Source organism: Corythoichthys intestinalis, chromosome 1 (genome assembly GCF_030265065.1).
Source record: "Corythoichthys intestinalis isolate RoL2023-P3 chromosome 1, ASM3026506v1, whole genome shotgun sequence".
Taxonomy (NCBI): Eukaryota; Metazoa; Chordata; class Actinopteri; order Syngnathiformes; family Syngnathidae; genus Corythoichthys; species Corythoichthys intestinalis.
This window is the reverse complement of record NC_080395.1, coordinates 51,393,648-51,415,948: the sequence shown is the minus strand read 5'-3', so window position 1 is coordinate 51,415,948 and position 22,301 is coordinate 51,393,648.

The window sequence follows — 22,301 nt, the reverse complement described above, 5'->3', positions numbered from 1 at the left end:
CTTTTAACATACTCTATAGTACTGTACATTAAAAAAGAAATTATTTAATTTAAAATATATTATTAATAATATTTTATTATTTTATTCTTTTTTTTTTTTTTAAATTGAACAGAAAAATTCAAACCATGTACTACACAAAAAACACGAATTAAGGGGAACAATAACTTTAAAAACAATCACTCTAATCAGTTAAGTTCAGCCAGGAATCGGGAAAAAGCTGGTGATACCTGACTACCTTCATCTCATCTTTTACTTCTGAAATATTTCAATAGGCTAATAAAAAAAATGTAGTCCGGAGTAACATAATATTGTGTGCTGTTATTAACATTAACCTCAATCGTTAACTCAGATTCGCGACATAGAAAAACGTTAGCGGGCCATCAGTAATTGTAAAAATCTTTAACATTAACAGCGTAAAAATCAGACATGCGTAGCATTTATACTTGAGCTTCTTGCACCCACAGTTAGCCTTTTTTCTCCTAGACAAGGGGTGGGAAAACCGGTCCTCGAGGGCCTCAGTGGGTCCTGGTCTTTGTTCCAGCACAGTTTACCCAATGAAGTTTCTAGCATAAACAAGAAGCACCTGACTGCAGTCAACTGATTGCACTTGTAAAACGCCAGATTGGTGAAAAGATGTCCTCTCAATGGGTTGGAACAGAAACCCCTCACTCTCTGCAGCCCTTTGTGGAATTAATTGCCCACCCTAGCTCTAGACTATGTTTTGTCAGAGACAAAACATAGGCAAAACATAGAGACGTCCTCTGACGCAAGATTGCCGCCAGGTACTTATTATTCTGCCTTTAGACATCTAGCCTACTGTACTTTATCTATGAGGCGCACCACATTGTACTCACATGGTACAGTATGACGGTTGTGTAGCAAATGTAAATTAAACGGTTTTAAGATTCTCTAACTAAATTTTAATTTTAAGTTTTGACAATGGTCAAACTACGTTTTTTGGGCATGGGAAATGTCATGTGTGACATTGGGCATCGAACATACTCGACGCGTGAGAGTTGAGAACTTTGTCCCAAACCATGTAAGAGAATATAGGCTCAAACAAAGCTGAGAACAGAGAACAGTCGGCTGCACTGATTGATGAGCGAATATTAAAAGTCACCTGCCTTTTACCATTGTGAGACTATTCCATCAAACCAAGGCCAGCGTGCTTGGCTGACATCGGTGTGCATGAAGATGGCCTGTCAAAAATGTCTCTGTTCCTGTTTGAAGTGACACAGCCTGTCTGCTTTTCTTTGTGTATCAAGATACTTTCCATCTGGCCTCTTGCACACTGCAACAACCGTACTGGGTTTTCATCAATCTGAAAACTGAACCATTCAACCATATTCAGAGGTGAGTAGTAAGGCGTTACATTTACTCCTATACATTTACTTGAGTAACTTTTTAAGAAAAATGTACGTCTTAGAGGTTGCGCTAGACATTTTCGTTAAAAATTTTTTCATAAAATGATAATGATGACATATTCAATAGTATTTAGTTTTCATTCATTTTTAATTAATATTGTAACGCTTGCTTGGAGGCGAAAAATTAGACACTGAAGTCGTGGTATTTTTCTCCCTTTTTACTCTGCTTACCGCCAACAACTCCGCCCCCAAAGAAAAGGAGGCAACGATATAGACCCCAATCACCAACGTCACACAATGATCTTAATTGTGGTTGCCAGCCCAAAATCTTCTAAAAATATATTAAATGCATCTTACCAGATATAAAAAGACTACTACATAGTCTGTGGTGATCGTTTGGTGCCCAGATTTCTTGTCGAATTACAGCAGTCCATCTCGCTCTCATCTTCGCGTCTCTCAGAATACGGTAGAACTTCAAGTCTCTCCGTCTATCTTCTCTGTTACAGCAACCAACCGCCACACACGCCTTCACCATTTTGATTATTAATATTAACGAGCAGAAAAACACGCCGTAATAGGAGGCATGTACGTAGCGGTAATGTATAAACATGACGGGCTGACACACAATATGGCGGCTCCGGTCAGGGGGGCGGAGTTGTGACGTCATGTGATTGGGGTCTATACACAGGCGGCAATCTTGTCCATCAATTGGATGACGCGCTGGCACACCGGGTGCACCAATAAGAACCTCGCGTTGATGTGTCAATCACGGTGCCGCCGCCAGACCCCGGTTACGCTACAATATTCTGACAGAATAGCCAACGACGTCATGCATTAAGAGAGACAATAGCTAATTAATATGCTAACTCGCCACCCTGTGGTCTGGGGTGTGAATTGCAACCTGTCAAAATGACTGACGGACTTCAGTTTTTTCCGTCACCGTTTTAAAAAACCGGTCAACGACGGAAAATTTCCGGTTAACGCGACCCCTGGTCTTAGAGTAATTTTACCACACAATGCTTTTACTTGAGTAAATTTGTGCAGAAGAAACATTACTATTACTTCGCTACTTTGGGCTACACTAGGGTCGTTACATTTTTCCTCTTTATTCTACAGTATGTATTGACTTTATTTTTGCCAGAGATGCCGACAGTAGCGCTACTAGTTCACCAATGAGATGTCACATCAATAACTCCACTAGAGGCCACTCATGCTCTTTAGACGGGTAATGGCTCATAGTGTTCTGGTCTAAATTTGATTATTATTTTTTATTTTTTTATATTATTATGTTTTTATTATTTTTTTAAATTATTATTATTATCTTTTTGGCATTAAATGGTCATGTAGTAGGCTCAGCAACTCAGCAGGGATTCCTAACCATCAGGCCGGGGAACGGTACCAGTCCATGGCGCATTTGCTACCAGATCGCAGAGAAATAATAAATAATTTGTTAATGACCGCAATCTGGCCTGTGCCTCTTGATTAATCCGAGTAGAGATTTGCGTACATCGTCCTCTAGTGGCTGGCCGCCATCATTGGGGTGTTTGCACACCTAAAGCAGCCCACCGTCAGTCAATGTAAAGAGTAACGTTAGCTGCTGTTCGCTGTGTGCTGCAGGCGGCGATGTCTTTGGACAGCTTTTTTTTTTTTTTTTTACTGGGAAAGCCCCCATGCTGAGCCAGAAGAGGATCCTACAACCAAGTTCATTCTGCATAATATGTGGCTAAAAGCTAGTAAACGAGGCAACAAAAGCAAATGCAATTAGAGTATCATACCTCGTGGCGAACCGTATTGCTAAAGCCAAGAAAACTTTTGCAATTGGAGAAGAACTCATTATGCCTGCGACCAAGGATATTTGCTGTCAAGTTTTTGGACAGGTCGCTGTTAAAAAAGGTTGAGTCAGCATATGGTGAGTTACATTTTCCTTGCACTTGATGTCCGTTTTTAGCCCTGGAGTGTTATTTTATATTTATTGTCATTTTCTGCCACACATTGACGGTCAGTGAAAAAAAGACCCATATCACACCAGTCTGTGGTGCTAAAAAGGTTGGGGACCACTGGGTTATAGTAAAGTTTAATAATAATAACAGTTCATATAGATGAAGTTGTGCTGAGATATAAAGAAATATAGCATTATTTTTAAAAAGAAAATCTTAGAAAGCAGCAAGCTGTTACTCACAATGTTACTCATTACTTGAGTATTCTTTTCAACGAATACTTTTTTTACCTGTACTTGTGCAAATTTTGGGTGACTACTTTTACTTGAGTAATATTATTTAGAAGTAATGTTACTCTTGAGTAAAATTTTTGGCTACTCTACCCACCTCTGACCATATTTCACTTTCAGGAGTTTGTGTTGATGGCTTGCTTAAAAAAATGGTGTTCAATAATTGAAAGCTTGTCAAGCAAGCATGGCATACATTTTTATGTCATTCTCAAATAATTGAAAAAAGGACTTAAGGGTAATATGGACAAATGCAAAGTCTTAATTGGTTCTGTTTATGAATAAGATGAAAAACAAATGTCATACTACACGGTAGGTACTGAAGTGCAATTGAATAATTTTGAACACAACTATATATACAGTACAGGCCAAAAGTTTGGACACAACTGTTTCATCCATTTTCATTATTATAATGACTATTTACATTGTTGCCTTAACTGAAGCTATCAAAACTATTAAATTAACTCATGGAATTTTGTATTTTTCAAAAATAAAGAATAAAAATGAAATAAAATAAAGAGCTGAAAACATGTTTTATATTCCACTTTATAGAGTCACCCTTAGCTCTGAATAATTTTTTTGTACATTCTTGGCATTCTCTTGATAAACTGTGCATTTAAAGGGTCAACTGGTGGAATTTCTCGTTTTATCAATGGGGTTGAGACAATCTTTTCTATTGCACTGAATGAAATGTGTCCAAGGACTGTATGTATATATACAATATACGCCTTCAACCCCCACCCCCACAAATGTTCTGAATGGGTTCAAGACATAAGAAAGGGTATAAACATATATAGACCCTAATGTCCTACACAGGATGTATTGGGTGCCCAATAGAGCTGGATTTGAGATGGAAAGGCCCCCGCTGCTTGCAATTTAATGACAAACATTTTTTGCTCCTCCTGCCACACGGTAAGTTCCCAAATACTCGCAAATGAGCAGTGAAAGCTGTTTTAGGTTTCATCAGTTTGCTTAGGGGTCTCGGATTTTCCAAATGCTACTCCACCATTTTTCATAAATGATTTGCAGACTTTATTGAACTGTTGTCATGAAAGGCCAGTGAAGTTATCTATTCACACTCCAAGGAGGCTCAATGTAGTGAAATGTACTCATATTTAATTAATTGAATACATCATTTACTGTGCATGATGTAGGAGGTTATGAAACTTGAAGTACCACTATGTGTCCCCGATGGTCTGTTTGGCTCTTTGCCTAAATCTGCCCAACTGTTTTGAACAATCGTTTTACAGCACCGAGCAGAGCAACACATTAACCTTTGCTCCTCGTGGGCTGCTGATGCTGTAGTGCATTTAATTGTCTCAATTTTTCTCTTCCTAACTAAGAAACATTGATTTTATCTTTCCAACAGGGTTTTGGGTTGTTAATACGTGGTGCTCCATGTCACACTGTAAACCAAAAATTACACATACACACAAAATGCTTTTCTATTTTTTTTTTTTTTTTTTTTTTATGCAAGTAATAATGACAACCATGGAGACCAAGCAAGACTGTATGGCGTAAACCATCAAAATAATGATGTAGAGCATAGCTATCAAGTCTCCCGTTTTGGCCGAGAAAGAAGCGATTGTACCTATTTTTCCCGCCGTCTTCCCTTATTACTAGTTTCCTATAATTCTCCCGGAATTTAAAAAAAAAAAAAAAACATTCCTTTGCATCTGCTCCTAACTGAGCAATGAACAATGTGTCACCGGCACCACCTTGGGCCACTATTCTTTTCAGACCTGCAAGTGAGTAATATTTTTAAAGTGTGCTTCTTCTATAGTGCCTTTTGACCCCTAACCCATGTATGCGATTAAGTATGCACGAAATATTGAAATAGAATATTTATGATATTGTGAGATAATAATGGAAGTACTAAGTTAGCATTGTATGATAAGCAATAAACATGTGGGTCACTAAGGATTCAATGGCAATACGATTATTGTTCAAGACAGAATATTGATATTATAGCGAGATATTAAGCTAGTTAAATGGTCGCCAATGCTGGATTTGGAAAACAAAAGAAGTACATATTATGTGGTTCAGAAGATATTTGTATGTATGTATGAATTTACAGTAGGGCTGTCAAATTTATCGCGTTAACGGGCGTTAATTAATTTTTTAAATTAATCACGTTAAAATATTTGACGCAATTAACGCATGCACTGAATGAGCCGCTCTCGCATTGCCTCAAACAGATTTCAATGATGCCGTTGCCGTGATGCTCGTGAGAACGAGTGTTTGACGGTGGTCAGAATCGCCGATGGCGGAAATTGGCTGCCTCGCTTCTGTCAGACTGCCCCAGGACAGCTGTGGCTAAAATGCTGAGTGAAAGCATTATGCAATGTAAAGCATCTTTGATTGTCCAATAAAAGCGCAATATATACTGTAAATTAGGGCTGTCAAACGATTAAAATTTTTAATCGAGTTAATTACAGCTTAAAAATTAATTAATCATAATTAATCGCAATTCAAACCATCTCTAAAATATGCCATATTTTCTGTAAATTATTGTTGGAATGGAAAGCTAAGACACAAGATGGATATATACATACAACATACTGTACATAAGTGCTGTATTTGTTTATTATAACAATAAATCCACAAATGGCATTATTAACATTCTTTCTGTTTAAGTGATCCACGGATAGTAAGACTTGTAGTTCATAAAAGATAAATGTTATAGTTACAAGTTATAGTAATTTTATATTGAAACCCCTCTTCATATTTTCGTTTTAATAAAATTTGTACAATTTTCAATCAAAAGTAGAGTTAATTTAATAATAAGAAGAATAAAAATAAGAATAAGAATTGAGTGATCAAACTCTGAGTAATGCCAGTTCACTTTGCATTGTTGTTTAGCTGTGTGAAAATAGGGCCTCATTACTACAGACTGAAGTGCTTTTCTTTTTGTGAACATATTTTTCTTTTTGAGAGATAGCAATATTATTTTTGTTGTGCTTTCACTAAATGATACTTCTGTTTGTTGTGAAGGAGTTGCAGAAGCTTATGCCAATAAACGGCGCAGCCCAAAGAAATCCTGTGTCCACTCGCCTTTATAACAGATACAGTGGGGAGAACAAGTATTTGATACACTGCCAATGGAAACTTGTTCTCCCCACTGTATATCTCTGTGCATATCTTACCCAAAATACAACAAGAGACATATAATTGCCACTAAAAGAAAGCAAACTTACCGAAATATGTGTGGAGCACAAAGCAACAGCATAAACGTCTCACAACTACTAATTCTCCCACTATTAGAAGGAATTACATTAGTATGGAACGGCGCTGCGCTGCCCCAAGCGGCCGGTGGCATTCTCTTCACTCTTAATGTCCCTAAACGGCGTCATTGAAATCTGTTTGAGGCAATGCGTGAGCGGCTCATTCAGTGCATGCATTAATTGCGTCAAATATTTTAACGTGATTAATTAAAAAAAAAAAATAACGCCCGTTAACGCAATAATTTTGACAGCCCTAATTATAAAGTGTGTATGCATGCAATGTTGTGATGCAGCATATTGTCAACATGTCAAGTAAGAGTATCTTTTACATAGTATAGGTAAGAGTCTTATACTATAAAAATAGTGTTAGGTTGGTTTTGGAATAAATGTGACCATATTGACAGAAATACATTGGAAATGAATGAGTTTACGCTCAAAATAAAACATTTAAAAAATTGTGTACTACAATTTTTTTAATCTATTTTTTTGTATTTTGTCACCATGTTATTATTTGACTTTGCCATTTTGCCAAAATATGGACAGTGTTGGATTTTCATTATTTACAAAATTCGTATTTTAATCTATTCCTACCTACCCCCCGACCCAAAAAAACTAAACTATAGCCCCTTCCATCTTGCGTCATTGCCGGGATTCTCCACATGTGTGAAAGCAATGACGCGAGTAAATCCTGCGTCACTTTACACGGGAATTTACAGGGATATGTTTGTAAAAGGGGCTTATAGTATTATTTAAATTTATGCTAGATATTAATGGGACATTTTGGACCTTACTGTAGTTATCTTTTAAGCTCTTAAATCAGGGGTATCCAACTCCAGTCCTCGTGAGCCCTGATCCAGCTTGTTTTCCATGTCTCCCTCGTCCAACACACTTGACTCAAATAATCAGGATCGTTATCAGGCTGCTGCTGAGCTGATCATTTGAATCAGGTGGTGATGTGGGAAAATATTATGTGATTGTTTTATTCCCATAGCTAGAAGGTATATTGTTTTATTGTCATAGCTAGAAGGTATTCACATGAAATAACTTGTTTTGAAGGGATTCACACGAGATAACTTGTTTTGCACCATGGTATTGTTTTGCTTACACGCCTGGGTCCCATAGACTCTCACGAGATAACTTGTTTGGTTTTGACTTTAACTGCTGGGAGCCTCGACTGGGGTGATTCTCATACCCTTATGGGGGGGGGGACTCTCATGATCTCGGGTGGTGCGTTTTCGTGGGAGCGAGGAGTGGCCGCCCGCGCTCTCACGTCAGACGCACCTATAAGAATCGAGAGATTCCTCTGCCTCCCTGAAGTCTGCTGGCGGATCTGGTACCCATCGCGCAGAGTGTCCCTTTTTTTTTTTTTGCCTTACTGGAGGTTTGCTGGCTTCCCACTCATTTTGTCACGAAAAGCGATTTGCATTTCTAAGGGACAACTTGGTTTAGCTGTAACGGTAACGCGGGGATCTGAGACTGACAAACTCAAATCTAGCGACCCGTTACTACTTGTTTGCATGTCTGAACTGTTTTGATTGTGCAGGTTTAACCTGTTGATGCTTGCTTTTGTGGGATTGTAATCAATAAATCTCATTTATTCATTTATTCTGCATTTTCTAATCAATAAAGATCGTCTATTGAGCAAAAGTGTTTACCTGTTGCTGACTCACCGCGAACCTAGAAATTTTGGAAAACATTAATGGCGTTGTCGGCTTGATTTGATGTATTACTCGATAAATTGAGCGGACATTTTAGTACGTGAGCATTGGTGGCGTCACGGACTTGTCGTATTACTTGATAGACGGATTTGGATAAATTTAATTAAGTAATACTGGAATTGTGTTTGATAAATTGATTTGAGTCACGAGCTTTGAAAACATTGGTGGCGTCACGGACTTGTCGTATTACTTGATAGACGGATTTGGATAAATTTAATTAAGTAATACTGGAATTGTGTTGTTTGATAAACTGATTTGAGTCACGGACTTGTCGTATTACTTGATAGACTGATTGGGATTTGTCTGTTCGATAAATTGAATTAAGTGATACTGGAATTGTGTTGTTTGATAAATTGACTTGAGTAATATTGGGGTTGTGTTGTTTGATAAATTTAATTGAGTAATACTAGCTGAGCCGTAACAGAACAGCGATGTTTAGGAAATTGCGGAAGTCCCACACCAGAGAATCTGAGGAGTCTGACGGGACTGTCTTGACTCCTGGTTGGAAAAAAGAGCCGTGGAAGGGAATTGCGTCGTGTTGGCGTGAATGCGGTGGTCGTCCCGAATCGTGGAGGGATTCGTAAGGAGACGGTACCACGCACGATGTTAAAAAGGTATTGTCGTCCGTAGTGGTTCGGGCTAAGGCGCTGCTGGTAGGGAGCCAGCGGCGCAGGTGGGTCTGGGCTGCAATGTAGTGAATATGAACGGAGAAATTAGAGGACGCTGAACGAAAGGCGTTACAATTGTGTATAGGAATTTCTGTGGATCTGTGTTGTCAGTTAGTTTGTCATTGAGCTCAAATTGTTTGTTTTCATGTTTGGTCTGGTGTGAGCCACTGGTAGAATGTACGGTGATTTTGCTGTGGATCTGTGTTGATAGTTGGTTGTCATTGAGCTAAAATTGTGTGTTTTTATGTTTGGTCTGTTGGAGGCCACTAGCAGAATGTGGTTGTTGTTGTGTGACTGATTATGGGGCTGCGTTGCGTCATGATTCTCTTTTTTTGCAAGGCTCGTGTGTGAATAGCTGACCGTTTATTGCGTGAATAGCTGACCGTTTATTGCGCGGAATCGGTGAAATGGGATGTTTTTCAACATGAGGGGCGCGGCCCTTCGGTGGCCCCTGTCTGCAGCATGGGGTCCTCGATGGTATCCGCTGGGTTTTTGCCCAAATTAATTATAAGGGGAGGTTGTAGTTGCAACTGGGAATATCCCAGCCTTTACCTTATATTATTTGGAATGACTGAGGGGGAATAACGTGTGTGTCGGCACCTGTCTGATCAGCAGGTGGCGGAATTCCAATTCCCGCCCAGAAACTATTGATAGTGTTGACAAATTATGTTAATATGAGCAGTGATAAAGCGATAAGTCACTTTGGTGTATCTGTAACATTTGAGGTGTGGTATTGGCAAATTAAGGGTTGATAATGATTATTCACTTTGATGCCTCTGTAACATTTGAGGTGTGGTATTGGCAAATTAAGGGTTAACCCTTTAAGGTCTGGGCCTATTTTGTCAGATTTTGCATGCCTTTGAAGTTGCCTTTATATTTCAAAGAAAGAATTGTTTACGATGGCCTAGTTTGGTCCCTTTTTTTGTGACACCTTGAACTTCATGTCCAAACTGTTGTTTCCTTCACTGACCAATTATAAATCATCGTTTTGGGCCCAAAAAGACCAAAAATTCCAAAATCATTTTGTCAAAATTTTTAATATTGAAGTCCAATTGACAACCAAACATGCGTAACGAACCGTTTTGAAACTTTGTAATATTTATTCAACATGTTAGGATGAACATTCAACCAAAAAAATTTAGAATAAATAGTCTTATATTTGACAATTCAACATAAACAACAGGTATAGCCATAGGCGTTTTTTGCCTTTATACATGCTCTAGTCAAAACAGGTTATATACAGCAGACCAAACAGTGAAGAACAGTGAAAAAATATATACCATCTAACACAAAAAGTGTTTACTCTTTATGAGTTTAGGTATTGCGGCCCATCACCTGATGAATTCTATGTACACACAATCAAGCTTCTTGAACACACATTTATATACACAAATTGAGAAGACTGATTGTGGGGGAAAAAAAAAAAAATATATATATATATATATATATATATATATATATATATATATATATATAACATTGGAAAAAAAAGTATTTTCAAAAATATTTACAATAAACAAGTTAAATTTTTTTCAGGCATGCCACTCTGAAAAGCAGTTTCGTCCTGGAATTAGACACAGGGCTACATCACACAGCCCACACTTCCATGGGGTGTCGGTCCTCTTTCCACCCTTCCATTTTCATTTCACTTTACTTTCATTGTCACTATAAATGTACATGGAAAAAAAGTCAGTATTTATGAAAATAATAAAGTAGAAATATATACAGCAACAAATAATAATGGAAATCTATATGTATGACAATAGAAAGAATACCATAGCTGAATATGTGCTACGTCCCTAATCTTCATATAGAAAGAAGAACACCACAAATTATAAATTCCTGCCTGGGATACACACAGTGCATGTACGACTTTGATCTGATATGCACATTTTATTATTATATACACAAACACACACTTATATTGCATCAAAATTAACTTTGTCTTGCAATATCAAAAGAAACTTTCAAAAGAAACTTTTTCAGCATAAAAAAAAAAAGTGAGTTGGCTTACCTCTGCTCGTCGATGGCGTCACCCACGTGTTCAAATCCGTCACTATCTTCACTCGAGGACTCTTCCGAAGAAGACGATGATGACGAATTTGGACCATCCTCTTCCTCAAGTTGATCAAAAAGCACATTTGCTTGCGCTAAATTTAGTTTTCCGTTCATTCTCAAAGTCACACAAAGTCCCTCGCTCGATCCAAAAGGCCGTCGCTCGCCACCTCGCTGCTCCCTCTCGTTCGGTGGAACCTCGCACGGCAGTTATATTTATAAGAAAAAACGCATTTTGTGCTTCCACTGTGACTTCGAAAGGATTCGTTTGATTTGTGTTTTTTTCATGGAGCTTCCGTTTTGAAAAAGGACAAGAAATGATGGAAATATAGACATAAACAAATGATCCATGCAGCGTTTTAATGTTTCTTTGAGAGGACAATAAAACTATAAAACTTAAATGACAATATCTCACGTTTTAGTTGGTCGATTGACTTCAAATAATAACGAGAGTAAACCACAGGGTCCGCACTTTAAAACGAGACCAACCAACGGCATGTGGGTGACGTAATTAAAACGTGAGGGCGCTTCAAAGACGACGTGCGCTGAGGACGCGCCGGCGCGTCCTTCGACTCTCAAGGGTTAATAATGATGATTCACTTTGACGCATCTGTAACAGTTGAGGTGTGGTATTGGCAAGTTAAGGGTTAATAATATACACTCACTGTCATGAGTTGTTTTATTGAAGATTTGAATATGAAATCTTGTCTTGAGGAATTGAGGATCACATGCTGATGGAATTTGGCCACCTTTGTTCGGCTGGGATCCAACTAGTTAACAAACGAGTCTAGGTTTTGTTGTTACAGGGATTAGTAGTCAATTTTGTAATGAGTAATTACGGCAAAATTTATAATCTATGTAATTACGGTAAATTGCAGAAGCAAATGTTGGCACTTCGCCAAGTGGAAATAATTGTAGCGATAACTGTAATAATTTGGGGTTTTAGAGATGAGTCCATTATTCTTGACTTTGTGATGTTAGAGAAAAGGTGATTCTTTTTTCCTTTGCGCCACCAAAGGGGACATTTAGCAAGGCAATGTGTGACCTTGGGAGCTTAGCAGTGGCTGACACAAAAAGGGAGTAAATACGATAAGGCATGAGGCCGAAACCCAATGTAATAAGTGCAAAGGCATGAGTAAAATCTCACAACAAGAGAACGGCCCCCCGCGGCCTGCCGAAATGATAGCACAGGGGGAAGACCGAGTGGTTGCTGTGTTATATTCTGGGGAAACCAAATGGGTGAATATTCCGATACAAAATGTTAACTGCGGGAAAACTAATACAAAAAATGTGTCTGGTCCGAAGCGTTTGAATTTGTTGTTTTTTTTCTCCTCAGCCTGGTGATTGATGGTGCGATGTGGAGGCGTTTGATTGGAACGCCCGCTGGGTGGTCGCAGTGCCACTATGTTCCTCCGCGTCGTTTGTGGTCTCGGATCATAGGCCATCATCCTTTGTGCCCTTTCTGCATGATGGCTGCAGGAACGTCAACTCTTCGGGGGGTCCAGCACAGCTCACCACGCTATATGCCGTATCGAGGAGGATGGGTCGGGATATGTGCCAGCGATGTGTGCCAAGGGGGGGCCGCCCTTGCTTCTCATTGACCAGCCATATCGTGGGAAATGGGCGGTGCTGCGCTGACACGGCTAGCCAGATGTGCTATCCTGGCTTCCTCTTGATGCACGGGGCATCATGCGGGTTCTGGACCCCTCTCTTGACACCTTTGCCCCCTCTCTTGGACCCCTCTCTTGACCCCTTTGCCCCCTCTTTTGCCCCTTTTCCACCATGCACCTCACGGACACGTCGTGCATGGTACGACACCCTTTTGGGTGGAACTGGGACCATGTTAGGCATCTCTAACACAATTCACGGAGAAGTCACAAGGATTTTGTTGTCCAATGCCGGATGAGACATTGCGCACGGTCTTTCGACCGTAGGACTGTGGTTACCCACATCTGTCGTGCCTCATGAAGAGGCAGCGTCCCTGTCCCTGGAACAATTCGCGTGGGACAAAATAACGTGGACTGAAACTCAAGAAGTATGTTTCTAATGCATTGAATATGACTGCATGTAATTTACAGGTTTTAGATATGAAACTGCAGAAAGAAAGGTTCTTGAAAGTGTATCCTGAACGAACGATAGGTAACAAGACTGCATGTCAAGGAATGTGGTTACAGATGAAGGTAACTAAACCTTATATGGTTTGTAGGTATCATGTTTTGCCTGTAATTACAATTAATGCTTACTATTTTGTGAGACCTCAAGGGGAGTGGTTTAGCTCACAAACCAATCTTACTTATGACTTAAGCGGATGCGACACATCGGACAAAGGTATCGCATGTATGAAACAAGTAATGTATCATGAAGCATGTTTTAACGCGACACAGGCATTATGTGACGAAATCACACCCACAGTTGCCTAGAACACCGTTTTCGGGTTGTCTGGATAATGTGAACTTTCTCACCTGGGATAATCAGACCTACAAGTTGAACACATGTCTGACGTTTCCAAACTCAAAGTGTCCACATTGATAGCTTAAAATGAGGTGGTACATGCAGCCAGAGTGTTTAAGCAGGGAACTGCTCATCATTGGTGGGATATATTTACTGGTATGTCTACAATAGCAAGACAATATTTCGTACCTCCGATGTTTATATTAATCATTATATTGAGTGTACTCACTGCTATGAATGTATGTGTCTTTTGCTATACGATGTATAATCTAGCATATCAATGAGAATTCTGGTTCATACAAGAAATTCCTGGTATGGTCGATATGTGTGTGAACAATATGTTGAGAGATTAATTAATTAAGGGAAAAATACTATGTGACCCGAAATAAATTAGCACATTATGCCTTATGTTAAATTCAATCCGGGTCAAAGGGCGGAGTGATGTGGGAAAATATTACGTGATTGTTTTATTCCCATAGCTAGAAGGTATATTGTTTTATTCCCATAGCTAGAAGGTATTCACATGAAATAACTTGTTTTGAAGGGATTCACACGAGATAACTTGTTTTGCACCATGGTATTGTTTTGCTTACACGCCTGGGTCCCATAGACTCTCACGAGATAACTTGTTTGGTTTTGACTTTAACCGCTGGGAGCCTCGACTGGGGTGATTCTCATACCCTTACGGGGGGGGGGGACTCTCACGATCTCGGGTGGTGCGTTTTCGTGGGAGCGAGGAGTGGCCGCCCGCTCTCACGTCAAATGCACCTATAAGAATCGAGAGATTCCTCTGCCTCCCTGAAGTCTGCTGGCGGATCTGGTACCCATCCCGCAGAGTGTCCCTTTTTTTTTCCCACTGTACTGGAGTGTTGCTGGCTTCCCACTCATTTTGTCACAGTACGCGATTTGCATTTCTAAGGGACAACTTGGTTGAGCTGTAACAGTAACGCAGGGATCTGAGACTGACAAACTCAAATCTAGTGACCCGTTACTACTTGTTTGCATGTCTGAACTGTTTTGATTGTGCAGGTTTAACCTGTTGATGCTTGCTTTTGTGGGATTGTAATCAATAAATCTCATTTATTCATTATTCTGCATTTACCAATGAATAAACATCGTCTATTGAGCAAAAGTGTTTGCCTGTTGCTGACTCACCGCGAACCTAGAAATTTCGGAAAACAGGTGGGTAAAGGAGGGAGACATGGAAAACATGCTGGATCGGGGCTCTCGCGGACCGCACTTAGATACCCAGGGTCCCCCCAGGATTGATACATTTAAATTCAAGACTTTTAAGACCTTTTTTAATGCCATTTCAACTGAAAATTAATACTTTTCTCACACCCATTATTTAGATCATATTGAATCATATTAAATAAAGCACTGAACATCAAATTTAACCTCAATTACTAAGTGTGTTTGACAAAAGAATGCACATACTGTATATTGAAGATACAATTAAAACACATTTAAAGTAACATTATAAAGTCAGTCAGAATTTTTTTAAACATACACAGGCACACAATAATTATGGACAAAAAGAGGAAGAGGACAGGACTCAAACCAGCCATCTTCTGTAAAAGGCTAGCCGCTAGTGCACCTGCCAAGACCCCAGTGAACATGGCTAACGCTCGAGTTAAAAGGGCGAAATTCACATTCATTCGAAAGGCAAACCGAAATGTTTAAGCAGGTCCACTGGCTTCGCATGACCCATAAACTGCAACCTAAAGTATCTGTAACTTAAGCCCCTATCACATAATGTACAGCAAAACAACGGGAATATCGTGGGACTTAACAGTGCAGCAGTTGTGTGTGAAAACAATTTCCTGTGTCGACTGACATGGGAAGCTGTGTGCGTGAAAGCAGGGGTCACAGCAGATGGCTGATGACTTAAATATCATAGCGGCGGCCGATGTAACTTCCTCCCTCTTCGCAGTAAGAGGAAAAGCGGTAAACAAACATCGCAATTATAAACATAGCAAGCTGGAAACAGCTAAATTAAACTGAAAACATGACCAAAATTAAAATGTCAATTCTTACGTTGGGCCGGGCCAGGGTTCTTTCTCGCTAACTTTTTGAAATAACCATATATTAACGATACATGAATGATAAACTAAGGAATACTTGTTATAAAATAAATAATTTGGATAAAAAAAAGAAGGCACTGTATGGTCATTGCAAAGCCAGATTGTGCCTATACGCCCTTTTTAATCTTCCCCTCTGCGAGTCCGCAAAACCGCATCTGTTTATTTATATTTAACAAACTTTTCCAGCGTTATTTCGTTATGTAAATAAATTTATAATGATCATAAAAATATGTAGTCTATTTAAACATTAAGAAAATGTGCGTTTTTTTTTTCTGCCAACTGAGAATTCGTTATAAAAGACAGGCTTTTATGCAGACATCGTCACAAATGTTATCGCACAAAACGCGGGTCGGGCTTTAATACCCGCGGACCAGTTCGGGTCGGACTGGACTTTTTAGGCCCGATTTTATCTCTATCTTAAAGTCTTGATGAGCTTAAATTGGCTGCAGTTACGAAGTCGGGAATGCTCCCTCCGGAAAAAAAATACGATTTGAGCAACATTATGTTTAGCAAACTTTTCCAGTGTTATTTCATTGTGTAAATGAATTTATAATGGTCATAAAAATATGTAGACTATTGAAACATTAAGAAAATGTGCGTTTTTTTCTGCCAACTGAAAATTCGTTACAAAAGACAGTTAAGACATTGGGAACGCCCCCTCTGGAACAAAACGCAATATGACCAACATTGTGACAGCCGATGCCGACCAAAATTGACGTAATATCCAAAACAGATCACCAATGGACTCATTTGAAGTATATGAATGGTGGTCTGTTTTGGTGTTCAGAATCCACAATACTTCTGCCTGCAGGGTTTTTGTTCCACAGACAAACGGACGCATTCCCGATGCAGAGGTGGATGGATTCTCCGTTTTGCCGGTTGTGGTGGTTTGGCACGCACGAGTTGCATTTCGATATGTAGTGCAGTGCATCGTAAAAATTCTATGCGTCATCTTCGTTATGGATTAAAAAAAAAAAAAAAAAAAAAAAAAAAAAACTTCATCACGGATATAATTTAGGTTGCACTGAGATGTTCTTGAAAATTAAGACCACGGTCACCACAGTGAAAAAATTCCAGACTTACAACAGCTAATTTAATACTTTTAATACCTTTAATAATGGAAAACTAAATTCAATGCTTTTTTTAATACTTTTAATAACCCGCAGGTACCTTGATACCCCTGTCTTAAACCTAAGGTTTTCACTTCAAAATAAATATATGCATTGTTTTTATATAACTTTTGCTGCTATTTAATTTAAATATTTTTTTTTTGTCAGAAATGTTTACATCTTACTACCTAGAGGCAACCACATTTTGTGTAGGCGAGAGAAGGACAGCGTAAGCGTGGAAGCTGTGTAGACTTGCAGCCTGTTTGCTGACCATCTTGAGCTTTAGACAGGGTGAGTTCAAAAATGATACTTTTTATTTTCTTCTTTCCCTTTCGGATTTTCCCTTCAGGGGTCGCCCCAGCAAATCACTTGCCTCCCTCTAACCCTGTCCTCTGCATCCTCTGCTCTCACACCAACTACCTTCATATACTCCTTAACTACATCCATAAACCTCCACTTTGGTCTTCCTGTAGACCTCCTGCCTGACATTTGGAAACACGTGCCATTATTCTCACTATAATAACTATATATATATATATATATATATATATGTATATATATATATATATATATATATATAGCGTTGTTAGCACTTCTGCTTGCAGTTCTGAGATCAAAGGTTCAAGGCCTAGTGTTTAAATTGAATTTTTTGGTACAATCTATAACACTTGTATTTTATTTTTTATATCTCTATTTTATATACTTTTAATTTTTCCGTTTCTATAAATACTTTAATTAAATATATCGTTTTCATTGATTTAACATTACTTATGAAATAAAATTACATAACAAATTTGATGAAATGACTAAACTTACCAAAATGCTTGTCTTACAAAACATTTATTGATATAGTTGATTGGTTCAATTTAGGGGATTTGCGCCAGTCAATCGACCTCAGAGTGCCACATTTGTGGTTAAAACGCCAAAGTTAAGTTTTGCCTGATAATGTGGATTTCTCCCTGATCCTCTGTATCCTTCAGCACGGAAATGGTGACCTTCGGGCGGGCACGTGAGGAGTCCAAACTGCCTGGTCGCTTCAAAGGTTCTCATGGTGCTCGAAAATATTCACTCTTTCATTCCACACATTCATTCACAATTCATCTGCACGTTGGAGCTCAACAAATGACAATAAATGCTAGAATCCACCTCAGAGTGCCATATTTTGTGCTAGAAAGCCCAATTTACGCTTCTCTTGACACGGGGATTTAACTCCCAATCTCCATTTTTGCTGCATATAGTGTGTCTTGGGTGGCACGAGACCTGCCCATGGTGCCAGGAGGTTCATCGCTGTAGTTGAATCCAAACAAGCTTTAAAACGACCATAATGGATCACGCCAAATTGCCAGGCGGGTTCATGCGCGTCATATTGCCTGAATGTGCCCCATTTTGTCCATTAATATAAAAAAAAATTCGTCTGAAAACCAATATTTCAATAAGGCTCAATGGCCCAACTCTGGTGGCCACGGGGGTACGCGCATTGTCTTGAGGTCCAAATATAAATGTATAGTGTATGTGTATTATATTACATTAGTATTATACACACATATATAGTGGTACCTCTACACTGACAACACCATCTTACTTAGCACCTCCTACAGCCAGCAGAGGGACGCTCTGTGTATATACTGCGAAGAGGCAGAAAAGCTCGGTTTCCATGTGAGCTTGACCAAGACCAAGTTCATGCATGTCGGTGAGGGACCTGATCCACCCCCCATCCTGCTTGGCGATGACACTGTAGAGCCTGTGAAGAGCTTTGTTTATCTGGGGTCCACTGTGACCGATAACGGGGATCTTAAATCAGAGATTCTCTGCAGGACAGCCCTAGCAACCTCTGCTCTGCAGTCTCTCTGGAAACCACTCTAGCGGCACCAAGCCATCTCACCGAAGACTAAGCTCCGTATCTTCTCTATTCTTCTCTACGGCTCCGAAACACGGCCCTTAAACAAGACACTGGCCGCAAGAATAGTCGGCTTTGACAGCAGGGCTCTTGGAACCATTGAGAACATCAGGTGGCCCCAGCAAATCTCCAACGAAACCCTGCGAGCCCGGGCAAATCAACCCAAAGCCTCCCGCCAGGCTGCACAGCGCCACATCTGCTGGCTCGGCCATGTTCTTCGTCTTCCCCCTGACCACCTGACAAGAGCCATCCTGAAGTTTGACCCAAATGCTGCAGGCTGGAGAACACCACGAGGAAAACCCCACACTCGATGGCTTGACACCATCGCGGACAACCTCCAACAACACGGCTGGAGGCGACCACGTGTTTTCCGAAATTTCAAGGTTCGCAGTGAGTCAGTAAAAGGCACACTTTTGCGAAATATACAATGTTTATTGATTAGAAATTGCAAAGAAATGAGGTTTATTGATTACAATCCCACAAAGGCAAGCAAAAAACAAGCATAATACAGAATAACCACAGCGCTAGATCCAGATTGTCACTTGTCACATCTAAAATCCCCACGCTACATTTAAAACACACAAGCACAAAAAACAATAGCGCTAGATATAGTTTGTCAATCCTAAAATCCCCGTGCTACAACACAACGAGATGTTCCTTAGCCATGAAAGAAGCTCCTACCTGTTGACAAATGGATGGAGAGCCAGCGCCCCAGGTCCGAGTATCCAAGGAACAATACCGAGCGATCTCGTAAGTTAAATCCACGGTTGACTCTGCGGGGTGGAGAATGCTTCTGGTATTTTATAACAGTACATCTCGGGGGCTCACAGGTGGCCAGCCTCTAAGCCCAGGAGACGGACCATTCTGCCCATACATGGTATTCTTAACATGTTTTGCTCAACCTCTTAAGAAGATGAGCCTCGTGTCCAAAAATGATTGGTCTACTCGTTGTACAGTCCCGGCAGCAGATGGTTTATATCAGCTATCATAGTTACCATAGTTACTGGCTACACGGCGCCAAAGTGGCGAGCATAACCTGATAAGAAGTTGTACAGTCAGTTCAAAAGAATTTATACACATCAAAAGCAGTAATACACAGTCAGTAACTCTTAAAGGCAGTTATTGTTATATGTGGATCCAGTTCGGGTCACAAGTGTTTTTCTCCCTTCAACGAGGAAAACACCACACTCGATGGCTTGACACCATCGCAGACAACCTCCAACAACACCTAGTTACCTTGAAAGATGCAAATCTGCTGGGACTAGACTGCCAGTACTGGAGGCACCTAGCTCACCTGGCCAGCTCTACGCAACGGGATGGGAAACCAGCCCCAATGCAAGAGATGATGATGATGATGATGGCCTCTACATACGAAGCTATTTGTTCCAGGACCTTGTTTGTGTCAGGAATGTGTGACGTCAGATATTCTCAGGGGTTTTTGGAGAGTATCGCGAGAGGTTACAAACAGGAAGTAACGTGTGCACAGAGATTGATCTGAGGTGGAATAAAATCGCTTGGAGAGAACTCAAAGACTGTTTATTTCATTCATAAACACATTACATGGTGTCAGAATGGCGAAATTCCAGCCCCCGGAAAGTTTTTGTTTTGAGAAACCCACAGAATGGCCTGAATGGAAAAAACGTTTCACGAGGTACAGGACGGCAACTAAACTGGACAAGGAGGACGGCCCGGTTCAAGTTAGCACGCTGGTTTACGCGCTCGGTAAGGAGGCAGAAAGCTCTTCTCAGCTCATTTACCTTTGAAAATGAAGCGGCTGAGTCGGACTATGATACTGTGTTGGCAAAATTTGATGCATACTTCATCCCGAGACGTAATGTGATTCACGAACGGGCATGTTTCAATCAGAGGGTGCAACGGCCGGGGGAGCGTGCAGAGACATTTATTCGCGCTCTTTATGAGTTGTCGGAGAACTGCTCGTTTGGCACCAACCGTGAGGAAAACATAAGAGACAGAATAGTGGTGGGAATTCTGGATAAAGATCTTTCCCAGAAACTGCAGATGCTCCCAAATCTCACGTTGGAGATGGCTATATTGGAGACACGACAGTCAGAAGATGTCAAAGCCCAAGTCTGCCAGCAGGGGGAGCAAGCGTGCTCTGTGCAAGAGATAGCTCAACGTGACGGGGCCAAACCAAAATGGCAGCGCCAGAGGGACCGGCAGAGAGACAGTGACTGTGCAGCTGACCGGGGGAAATGTGGCCGGTGCGGAAAAACATCACACAGGCGGGAGGAGGATTGCCCGGCAAGGAGGTCTACCTGCAACAAGTGTGGGAAAAGGGGGCACTGGGAGAGAGTGTGCAAAAGTAGGCTGGTGAGGGAGGTGATTGATGATGGTGAAGAGCAGGAAGATTATTATCTAGGCGCAGTTAACAGCACAACCGAAAGCAATGATGAATGGACTGTCACATTGAAAATTGAAGGCTCACCAGTAAATTTTAAAATCGACACCGGGGCTGATTGTAGCATCATAAGTGAAACTATGTACAAAACTCTCCATAAGAAAACTGTCTTACAAAGGCCAAAGAAAATACTGAGTGGTCCAGGGGGAGGGCTTAATTGTTTGGGGCAGTTTATAACTAAGACTAGCTACAAAGACAGATCTTACACATTCAGACTCTATGTTGTTCGTGGGCAAAGCGTAAACAACCTACTTAGTAGGCCTGCAGCCTTGGTTATGGGGCTAGTAAAGCGAGTATATGAGATCAACAGCGAGCAAGAGTTTGGCCTACTGAAAACCCAACCAGTTAAAATCATGCTCCAAGACAACGCCCAGCCTTATGCAGTCTGCACAGCACGGCGTGTTCCCATACCCCTCCTGGGAGCAGTGAAAGAGGAGTTAGGTCGGATGGAGGCCAACGACATAATTGAGGCTGTGACTGAACCAACGGAGTGGTGCGCCCCGATGGTGCCCGTTCCAAAGAAGTCTGGAAAAGCACGCATCTGTGTCGACCTGAAGAAGCTTAATAAAGCCGTCAGAAGAGAGAGGTTTATCTTGCCAACATCAGAGGAAATGATAACCCAGCTCAGTGGCTCCACTGTCTTCTCTTCACTAGACGCGGCCTCGGGATTCTGGCAGATCCCGCTGGATAAGGACAGCCAGAGGTTGACTACCTTCATAACACCATTCGGAAGGTACTGCTTTAAACGTCTTCCTTTTGGTATCACCAGTGCGCCGGAGATATTCCAAAGAAAAATGGTGGAGACGCTGGATGGACTGGAGGGCGTGTCTGTCTACATGGATGACATCATCTGCCATGGAAAAGACATGAGAGAACACGACGAGCGCCTGGAAAAGGTCACTGAGCGCCTGGAAGCTGCCGGTCTAAAACTGAACTCCGAAAAGTGTGTTTTGAGGAAGAGTGAGTTACACTTCCTGGGTCAGGTTATCAACAGAGAGGGCGTCCGTCCTGACCTTGAGAAGGTGTCGGCCATCAATAAACTTGAGCCGCCAGTGAACGTCCAGGAGCTCCGGAGAGTTCTCGGCATG